Below are 10,961 nucleotides of genomic sequence, written 5' to 3'. Positions count from 1 at the left end.
ATCTTGGGTCTAAGTCTCTAGAAAAAATATAAAATAACCCTCACCTCTCAACCCTCAGGCTGTCCCAAAGTCCTTTATAATTCTAGTCTATTCTCCACACTACTGCCAAAGTGTTTTTTTTCTGAAGTGCAGATCTAACCATGTCACTTCCCTACTCACTAATCTTCAACGGCTCCCTTCTCATGCCTCAATGATCAAATATAAATGCTTTTGTTTAGGTTTTAAAGACCCTCACAACCTGGTTCCAGCTCCCCTTTCTAGCCTCATTGGACATTACTTCCCCTCCCACACTGCCATCCAGCCAAACCAGCCCTATCTCATACTTTACACACAACACACCATCTGCTGCCATCTCTCTGCCTCTGCACTAGCTATTCCCCTTGCCTGGCATGGAATGTCCTTCCTCCTCACCTCCACCTCACAGGATCTCTCTCTGTCTCTCTCCTTTTAAGATGCAGCTCACTTACCACGTCTACATGAAGCCTTCCCCTATCCCCTCCAACACTAGTGCCCTACTTTGTTGTTTTCCTCATTAGAACGTGAGCTTCTTACAAGTTGGAACTGTTTCATTCTTTGCACTTATATTACCTAGCATCTAGCACAGTGCCTGGCCCATATTAGGAGCTTAATAAATGCTTGGTGATTGACTGATTAAACAATACTAATTTTTTATCCACTTAGTTTTCACATTGGATTGTAAGACTGATCTCTTTTAAATAAACATGAACCTCATTGAGGATGCCCTATAATGTTTTGAGTCTTGATACAGTCTGAACAACAGTACCTACAAACAAGAGTTTCATCTCTAGGGGCGCTTCCATTTAATGACCCTCTGTGACAGTGGCAAACACCTTTGAAAGAGTATACATATTGCTATTTTATACCTCACTCAAAGTCAATCATGAAAAAGTCATTGGGTAGAGTTATCTCTGTTGGTGCATTTGTCAAGGAATTTTGTATAGTCTTAACGTGCATACAAAATTCCTTATTGGAAGAGAGTGTTTACTCAAACTGTTTTGTACTCTGCCAAATAACATGAGCTTTTTTTTGGCGATCAACAAACAAACACAGCAGAATCTTTTCCTGTATATCTTCCAGTCAGTTGTATGGCCATAAGGATGTAGTATGCCATAGAAAATCATTATGGAGGCATACCTGTTCTTTCCCATATTTTTATGAAGAATAGCCTTGATATTCATGTAGATAAATCATTCTTTAAAAGCTTTTATATGGATGGGAAAGTAAGTGTATTTTCTTGACAGCTGCCTTGACATCCAAACCAGAGATGGTCCTTTGGAGGTTTTAACCCTTCAATCTCTGTAACTTCCACCCTCCAGGCAGCTGTCCTGATTAGAGTGTACCTCACCTGAACTCCTACTTCTGGCACACTCAGCAATATTCCACCTTTCTCTAATAAAGAGAAAGCCCAACCCTAACATCAAGAAGAGAAAAAAAGAGAAATCCCATTTAAATTCCACTATAGAATGTATATGTATATATATGTATACGTGAATATGTATATGTATATGTTAATATACATATATATATATACCTTCCAAGAGACACACAGTAACTATATAAATACAACTATGAACCTCTTTTTACATATATAAAAACAAACCTAAATAATTTGGAAAATACCCATTGTTTATGGATAGGAAGAGGACAGCTATATGGTGCAGTGAATAGAGTACGGGCCTGGAGTCAGGGAGACCTGAGTTAAAAATTCAACCCCAGACACTTACTAGCTATGTAACCTTGGGCAAGTCACTTAATCCTGTTTACCTTGGTTTCCTCATCTGTGAAATGAACTGGAGAAGAAAATGGCAAACCACTGTGGTATGTTTGCCATGAAAATCTCAAATGGGGGTCACAAAGAGTCAGACACAACTGAAACAACTGCGCACCTTGGGTAGGAAGTGCCAATATAATAAAAATAACAATACTGCCTAAATCGGTTTACCTATTCCATGCCATAGCAGTACTACTTTACCAAACTAGAAAAGATAACAATGTTCCTATGGAGGAAAAAAGGTCAAGAATCTAAGGAGAACTAAAAAAAAATGGGAATGATGTGGTCCTAGCTATGCCAAACGTCAAACTCTAGTGAAAAGCAGTAATTATTAAAAACAGTTTGGTACTGCTTAAAAAAATAGATCAATCATTGGAATCAACTAGGTATACAACACATGGATGAAAATGTACCTGATACCCTAGAATTTGATAAAGACTTCAGCTACTGAGATAAGGATTATTCACTATTTGACAAACACTGCTGGGAAAATTCGATAGCAATGTGGAAGAATTCGATTTAGGCCAACACCTCACACTTTATACAAAGATAATCTCCAAATCCATACATGACCTAAATGTAAAATGCCACATCACAAACAGATTAGAAAACATGGGGTGGGGCGGGGGAATTTACTTATCAGATCTATGGCTAAGAGAAAAGTTCATGACCAAATAAGGAATAGAGAAAATCATAGAAGATAAAATAAATAAGTTTGATAATGTAAAACTAAAAAGGTTTTGCACAAACAAGTCTAGTAAAACCAAAATTTAAAGGGAAACAACTGGGAAAATATTTTTGCAGTAAGTTTCTCTAATAAAGTCCCAATTTAGAAAATATGTGAAGAATTGATTCAGATTTATAAGAAAAAGAGCCATTTCCCATTTGATAAATGGTCTAGAGATATGAACAGGTAGCTCTTAAGGGAAGAGGCCCAAGCTATCTAGAGCCATATGAAAAAAAATGCTCCAAATCTCTACTAATTTGAGAAATGCAAATTAAAGCAATTCTGAGATTTCATTTCACACCTATCAGTGGTAAAGATGACAAAAAAGGAAAATGAAAAATGTTGGAAAGCTTATGGGAAAGCAAGCATATTGATGCACTGTTGGTGGACCAATGAATGAGTGCCATTCTGGAAAGCAATTTTTAATTATTCACAAAAGGTACTAAACAGTACATGCCCTTTGACTCAGCAATACTACTGCTAGACCTATACCCAAAATAGATTGAAGAAAGAGAAAAAGGCCCTTTACATACAAAAATATGTATGTAAATATGCAACTCTTTTTGTGGTAATGAAAACTGGAAACTCAGAGGATATCCAAAAGTTGAGGAGTAACTAAACAATGTATAAGAATGTGATGGAACACAAATTGTACCGTAAACTGTGAGGAAGTAGATGACTTCAACAAGACATGAAAGATGTCGACAAACTGGTGCAGAGTGAAGGGAACAGAACCAGGAGGACAATTTATACAGTAATAACAACACTATAAAAGCAAACAACTTGGAAGGCTAGGTGTTGCAGGAGTGCCAGGCCTGGAGACAAGAAGACTCATCTTCTTTTTTCCTCAGTTCACTCATCTGTAAAATGAATTGGAAATGGAAATGACAAACTACTCCAGTATCTTTGCCATGAAAACCCCAACTGAAATAACTGAACAACCTGATGGCCGAGGACCCATGATGTAACATGCTATCTAGGATGAAACATAGATTTAGGGCACAGAATTATGTATAGATAAATTAATAGCTAGTAAGGGAATTTCTTTTGCTTGACTATGTTGTTTGTTTATCCTTTTTTTTTGTTTTTTGGAGGAGCAATTGGGGTTAAGTGCCCAAGGTCACACAGCTAGTGTTTTGTATTAAGTGTCTGAGACCGGATTTGATCTCAGGTCCTCCTGACTCCAGGGCTGGTACTCTATTCACTGCACCACCTAGTTGCCCCCTATCCTTTTTTTTTAAATTTACAATAGGCTGTGAGGAAGAGAAAATAGATTTTTGTTTTTAAAAAAGTAAGGGTGGGGATCGGACTAAAATGTGGAACGTCACATGTGCTTTCAGATGAGGTCACTATATTTTTAGTTTTTCTTAATCTCTGTACTTTGTAACAAGACATCTCCTGCAAAGTAGGAGTAATCTGTGTTTATAAAAAAAATCAATAAAACTCTTTTTAAAAGTATGCAGTAAATGTTTACAAATAACATGTACAAACAGCATGATAAGCAAATTCTTAGTACGTGCCTCATATGATTAATATCCTAAAGAGAAATTACTAGGATCTGTTATGTCATTGATGTTGGTATAATAATAAATAAGCAAATAAATAAATAACAACAGTAATGACTAGCATTACTATTAGTAATTATTAATAGCATTTAATATAGCATCTTAAGGTTGGCAAAATGTTTTCCATATATTATCTCATTGACTTGATCTTCACAACAGCCCTGTCCATTTTACTGATATGAAAATTGAGGCAGAGAGACCAAGGTGACTTGCCCAGGGTCAAAGAACTAGTAAATATGTATTGCTAGGTGATACAAGGCTCACCCAGACCCCTGTTGTGGTTACGGGGCTCCCTTCCTCTTGGGCACAGGCATCAGACCCAAGGGTCCTACTCTTGGCCCTGGTTGGCAGCTCATTGACCAAAGTAACAGGAAGGTATTCCCTCCCTCTGAGTTGTAGGGTTTAGACCCTCAGCCCTTATTGAGTGAGGGGTAATAGTCTTTCCCACAAAGGTGGATCCTAGTCATAGTCCCAGTCAGTGACTTCAAAGTCTAAGATGAAAGAGACTTTCCTATAGCTGAAGCACAAGGTGGCAATGACCCAGCCCTTATTCTCTCCAGAGAGAACAAAGAGTGGCAGCCAGGCTGCCTGTCCCACATTGCATGCAGAAGTGGGACTGGAAACTTAGTCTTAACTTTGACCAGTGGCTCGTGAGCTAAAGGCTGCTACTGCTGGTCCTGGCTTGACCTATTAACCATCTAGGTGGTACAAGTGGATTCTGAGGGAAAGGGAAAACTCTAAGAACCATTACAGGAAACTTTACTAGTTGTGCCCTTACTGCTATTACCTGAGGCTGGTGGTGGATATGAGCAAGGTACTTTTAACAATGATAGCTTGATGTCAAGGAACAGGGCAAAGGATGTTATCTTATCAGAATATACATTCAGGGGAGGCCAAGGTGTTCAGCAAGCCAACTAGAAAGCTAAATTCCACAGAAAATTAAAAGGGTGTCACAAGTCAGAATTACAAGATGGGTCCCAGGATGGCTGCTAGCTCAAGTTCTTTGACCTGCTTTTCTAAAGGAAAGCAACTCAAAAAGGGTTAACAGTCTTACTTTAACTAAACATATATATCATTCTCTTAGTTCAGGGGAAAAAGTCAGCACTCTGAACTTCAGAGAAAATACAACAGAAATGACAAGCAGACAAAAAATACAGACAGACAAAATAACACAGTTCAACACACAAACAGACAGGGCTTCTAGCTGTCTGACCACTACATACATACATAATTAGTTACCAGAGAGAGAAGAACCAACATCTGGGTTTTCAAAGTGGGAAGGGGGAGTGGGGGTGGGAGCTTGAAAGCTACCCAGAGTCTCATCTGGCCAAATCATACAACTTTTCCCATAGGTGAGCTCCAAAGCAAAACCTCATCCTAGGTATATATATTACTGCCTAATTACAAATTAACAAAAGGTGTGGATCTTCCTGAAAAACTTGAAAAACAAGCTTCTCTTGTTGGGTTCCAAGCGAGGCCCATTAAGGGGCAGGGGAGATCTTCAAATTCCCTTACCATTATAGCCCCAAGTGACAAAATGGAGTCTAAGAAATATCAAAATTACACATTGAAACATATTTCCACTACAAATTATCAGAGGCAAGATTTAAATGCAGGTCTTCCTGATTCGAGTGCTGTTACTCCATCACTATACCACCAAGGTTTTTCCTCCTATGTTACAAAGCACAACTCATCCATGCCTGCCTATGTTGGGTACATTTTGATCCATTTATTTCTTCCCATAAGTTTCCTATCCAGGTGACCCAAGCCTTCCTTAATTTCTTTTAATATTGTGAGAAAAATCGCAATATAGAGGGTGTCTATTGACTTTCTCTTATCATGTGACCACTCTTTTTCTATTACGTATTTCTTTGATTACATCCTATCTACAACTACTTTAAAATTCCTTGTTTGTTATGACCTACTCACATCCACCATGCACCTCTCCATTGACCTTTGGGCAATCTTCAACATTAATTCTTCAGAGATTCTAGTATTATATAAGTAGTCACCATATAATAACACCAAAAGAATATTGATATTTAAAGTTTCATATTGATATATGATCATAATATTGATATTCATTGTTTCAAGGAAAAGTTTGGAGTCACTAAAAAACTTTGTAGTTTCCCAAAGGCAATATGGACTACTCTTTTTCCATTACCAATTCAATGTCAATTTGCAGCGTCCTCTGTGTGTGTGTGTGCGTGTGTGTACATATATGTATGGGTCTATGTATATATGTGTATACACCAATGGGGAGGTTCTATAGATTGTCAATTCAGCTTCATAGCACGATTAATAGACATTCTTTGTCTACTTGTTTTTCCTGTGTAGATATTTAGATGGCCAAGTTCTTTTGAATGATTATAGATCTCAATTAGTAGGTTCTTCAGTGTTCTAGGGCTTGATAACATCTTCTCTAATCAGAAGCACCTGGAGATAACATATAATAGATGACAATAATATTTTTAATACATTTTCAAGTCATCTTCCATATTACTAAGTATGGGATTTTTATCATGGACATTTATATTTGTTGTTGGTTCACCTTTGTAGTGCTTTCAAGTTCGTTTACGTTAGAAATTGCTTTTGTGTTTAGGCTTTAAATGCTTTCTCTGCTTTCCCCTTTATCCTGAGATCTAGACCCAGATAAAGTTGATATGCCCAGACTATGGCACAAAGAATTGTACTGGATGGCTTCCCAGGGCCCTTGGAGCCTTTGAACAGTTCTATTGTTGTTTAAGTATAGAGTATGTGTCAAACAAGCCTTTCTCTGCTGCCTGTGCTATTTTATATCTGTAATCCTCAGAAATATATCTCATTTTTAATAGCTGGTTCTCTAATAAAAATGAAGCAAGTAGGTACTCCCACAGTAACACTGGGCAACGTGTTCCACCTGCCACGGACAATACAATTACAGCTTAGCAATCAGGCTTTTTCCAGGCTGATAACATCAGCAATTTGGGCTTAGGTGCCCCTTTTCAATGAACAAGAGCAAAAATAATGACCCCAATTCCCTACAAAAAAAATATATCTTTCAGTGTTGCTTGCTCTCTGTGCCCAACAGTGAGGTCAGAGTACAAGCTTAGTTTCTTTCTCATTAAAGCAAACCACTTGAAAGGCAGCATGATGGAGTAGGAAGAGCACTGGGCTTGGAGTCAGAAGGCTTGTGTTCATGGCTCAGCTCTTTGATTTGGGACAGTCTCTTAATCTTTTGGAGCTTTGGCTTCCTTATCTAGAAATGTAAAAATAAGTATATTTGTGCTGCTTCCCTCTCAAGGGGCTTGTGAAGAATGTGCTTTCTAAACTTCCAAGTGTTAGAGAAAGGGGTGATTTTTTTTTAGCAATATGTTGGCTTTTAATATTTCATAAGTCAAAGGAATGCATGTTGGAAAAGTATCAGCAAATGTTGCACGGACAAGGTAAACTCTTGGAAAATAAAACCAACCTGGTACCATAAGATCATATATTTAGAGCTAAAAGTAATTCTAAAAATCATCCAGTCCAAGTCCATTTTACAAATGGGAAAACTGAGGCCCAGAGTGATTAAGTTGCTTGCCAAAGGGGGAGGAAGAAGAGAATATAAACAATGTAAATATCGATTCCCTTCCCTCCCCCATTCTCCACTTTACTGTCTAATTCCCATGAATTTGCCTTTTTTTATCAAGCTTGGTCTTAGTGCAATTTAAGGTATCCTCAAACAAAAAAAGAAGGGTAGGGGGCTATGGAGACACCTGGAAAAAGTAGCCAGAATGCATGAGAAGATCCATATTACCATGAGAGATTTTTGTATTATTGAATATTATTTGCATTATTCTCATTGCATTATTGCAGAAGAATCCTTTGGGCATGATCAGTTCAGATTTCAGCCTTACTGCAGTGACTGCTTGGGGATCACAGCATTTTCTCATCTATAAACACACATATACTTTGGAGGAAACTATTGGAAAGAACCAATGTGGTATTTTAATATGTGTAGGATATTCAAGATCCACGTACAGCTGCTAGGTAGCACCAGACTTGAAGTCAGAAGGATGAGTCTCCCTGAGTTCAAATCTGGCATTGGAAACACTAATTGTGTGACCCTGGGCAAGTCACTTAACCCTATTTGCCTCAATTTCCTCATCTATAAAATGAGCTGGAGAAGGAAATGGCAAACCACTCCAGTAGCTTTGCCAAGAAAACCCCATATGGCGTCACAAAGAGTCAGACATAACTGAAAACAACTGAACAGCAACAAAGATCTATTTAACCATAGAAGGGCCAGAGAACTTGTAGGTGAAAAGAAGACCTTAATCAATTTAAGAGGAAGAAAATGGGTTGGTCATTAGATAAAGATGGCAATTGACTGAATCAGAAATTGGACTATGTGTAAAATAGCAAGATAGCTCAAATCTAGTCACTCAAGTGATGGTCAGCCCCAGAGGTGAAAGATTCACAGAGAGGGAATTGCCTGGGACTGGGGGAGAAGAGCTTCTCTCTTCTTTCTCTCATTCTGTTCTCCCAAAGATCAGTGATGACCTTGTGAATTTTGGAAGGTTGGAGAATCTGTATTACCATCTGCTAGGTGACAGTGGTCCTGCAACAAGCCACAACTCAGATGGCAGTGTCTGCTCTGGGAGCCCACAGAGGACAAATTAGAAATACTGAGGGAAAGCACCTTCAGGGAGTGTGACTTCCAGGTGGAAAGCAGTGTAGGCCGTGCACTCTAGACAGGCTCCAAGCCTGAGAGCCCGGAAGAGGTGCACCTCAAGGGAACTTCATGAGGATTCTTCAGAGGGAGAAAAGGGACAAAGAACTGTGTGTTATCCCTTTGCTACATATGTTCTCTACAGGTGTGCCTCTTTACCTTTGTGCTCTAAGTCTGAGGCCACTCATTGCAAAGGGTTAAAGGGAAAGCTCTTTTTAAAAGAGACAGTTCCACAAGGGGGCAGTAAATCACAGTTCAAGGGGTTTCATTTTCCCATGGTTTCCAGAGCAGACCAAATAAAAGATGAAAGATTGTGTCTTCTGGAAGGGCCCCAACCCAATGTTGTCCTGAGGCTTTTCTCTTTCACAATTTAGGCCACTCAAAGGAAAGATACAGAATAGTTGCAAAGTCCTACTACAATTTTAGTGTTGATACCGTCATCACATTTCTGTCATTAATTTTCATTTCCAGACTGATAATCATTTGTCATCAAGGAAGGAAAACATCAAAGAAACCCATGGGCAAAATCAGCAGTCATTTAGCTCTCTTTTTTGAAATCATGTGCTTGAAATTCCTAGGGATGGGACCGATGAATTGCTTTTGAAAAATTTTAAAACAGAAAATTTTATGTATGAAAGCCCAAACTTTAAAGCAGACAAATTAGGAGACAGTTTATCCACGCATGAAAATAATTCTTCTCTTTATGAAATTATTGTTTACATAAACTTTCCAAACTCAATACGTCCAAAAAAGAACTCATTATCCTTCTCCTCAACGCTCCCTCTCCTCTTCCCAGCTTTCTTAATTCTATTCCCATTCCCCTCTCAGTCCCTCATGCTCACAAACTCAGAAGCCTCCTGTCCTTTTCCTTTACCTTCATGACTTCCCAACATCTCTCCATTCACACAGCCCCCATCATCCCTCAACTGGAATACTTCCAGTTGGAAGTATTGACCTCATAACTGGACTCATTTTTTCTGCTTTCGAGTCCATCCTATGCAGGGCTTAACTTGGAGATGACATCCCATTTACACTGTCTGGGGTCCTGTGGCCAGAACTGTCTGCGTGTTGTCTCCCACGTCAGAATGGGGGCTTCTCTGGCAAGGGTTGTGTTTGTATTCCTAGCACTTCATATGGTGCCTGGTGCAAAGTAAGGGCTTAACAAATGCTCGCTGATGACCAGCTGCCAAATCCTGGGCAGCCAGAGCACCAGACTGGAGTAAGGGAGACCTGAGTTCAAGTTTGACCTCAAGCACTTGCTAGTTGTGTGACCCTGAGCAAATCACTTCATCCTGTTGGCCTCAGTTTCCTCATCTGTAAAATGAGCTGGAGAAGGAATGGCAAACCTCTCCAGTGTCTCTGGCAAGAAAACCCCAAAGTGGGGTGGCCAGGTGGCTTAGTGAGTAAGAGCGCTGGCCCCAGCATCGGGAGACCTGGGATCAGTTCAGGCCTCAGATACTCAGCACCCACACAAAAAAATAACTGGCCATGTAACCTTGAGCAAGTTACTTAACCCCGATTGCTTAAAAAAAACCCCAAAGGGAGTCATGAAGAGTCAGACGTGACTGAAAAGACAGAACAGTAGCAGCAAAGGATAGATGTGACCATGTTACTCTCCTTCACAATAAGCTTAAATGTTTCTCTTTTGCATCTGATAAAATATATTCTCTTCTATTTTGATTTTAGAACCCTTTCCAAGCTGAAGTCAGTCTCCCTTCCCAAACTTTACATTATTCTCCCCTGTGAATTCTAAGCTAGAAACAAACTGACCTACTTGCTATTCCGAATACACAACATTGCTTCAACTGTCTCTGCATCCCGGACCAGATGCTAGCCTCCCTGCCTACTAACTAGGTGACCTTAGGCAAGTCACCTAACCACTCTTGGCTTTGATTTTCTCATTTCTAAAATGAGAGAATTGGCCTAGAGTAGATGACCTCAAAGGCCCCCTCATACTCTAGCATAGTCCCAGTTTTCAATCAATTTGCAGTTTAGTAAGAAAGATAAGACTAGGAAAAAAAATACTACTTATAAGGATAAGGGTGGGGCTCCATTGACCACCTCACCTGAGAGGAATGTAATTACCTTTGTTAGGTGATGATTGATCATGTCCTTACCTGAGGGTTTTCTGCACAAAGGAAGATAAATTTTGATGGCAGAAACTTACCAAGTAATTGGAGTGTA

At 39.2% G+C, this 10,961-nt stretch overlaps 1 long non-coding RNA gene across 1 annotated transcript; it reads right to left on the bottom strand.

Annotated features, from left to right (window-relative positions):
- Positions 1-2,900: 2,900 nt before the first annotated feature.
- LOC138161443 (uncharacterized) lies at positions 2,901-5,463 on the bottom strand. The gene is made up of 2 exons (XR_011168357.1): positions 5,324-5,463; positions 2,901-3,379 (listed from the first exon to the last, which is right to left on the bottom strand). It is a non-coding gene; the product is annotated as an uncharacterized lncRNA (long non-coding RNA).
- Between the last annotated feature and the right edge of the window lie 5,498 nt (positions 5,464-10,961).

Source organism: Petaurus breviceps, unplaced genomic scaffold (assembly GCF_028583685.1).
Source record: "Petaurus breviceps papuanus isolate PSGF00001 unplaced genomic scaffold, PetGlider_PUasm1.0 185, whole genome shotgun sequence".
Classification (NCBI taxonomy): Eukaryota; Metazoa; Chordata; class Mammalia; order Diprotodontia; family Petauridae; genus Petaurus; species Petaurus breviceps.
Note: the sequence above shows the minus strand (reverse complement) of the source record. Positions and strands in the feature narration are given on the sequence as shown.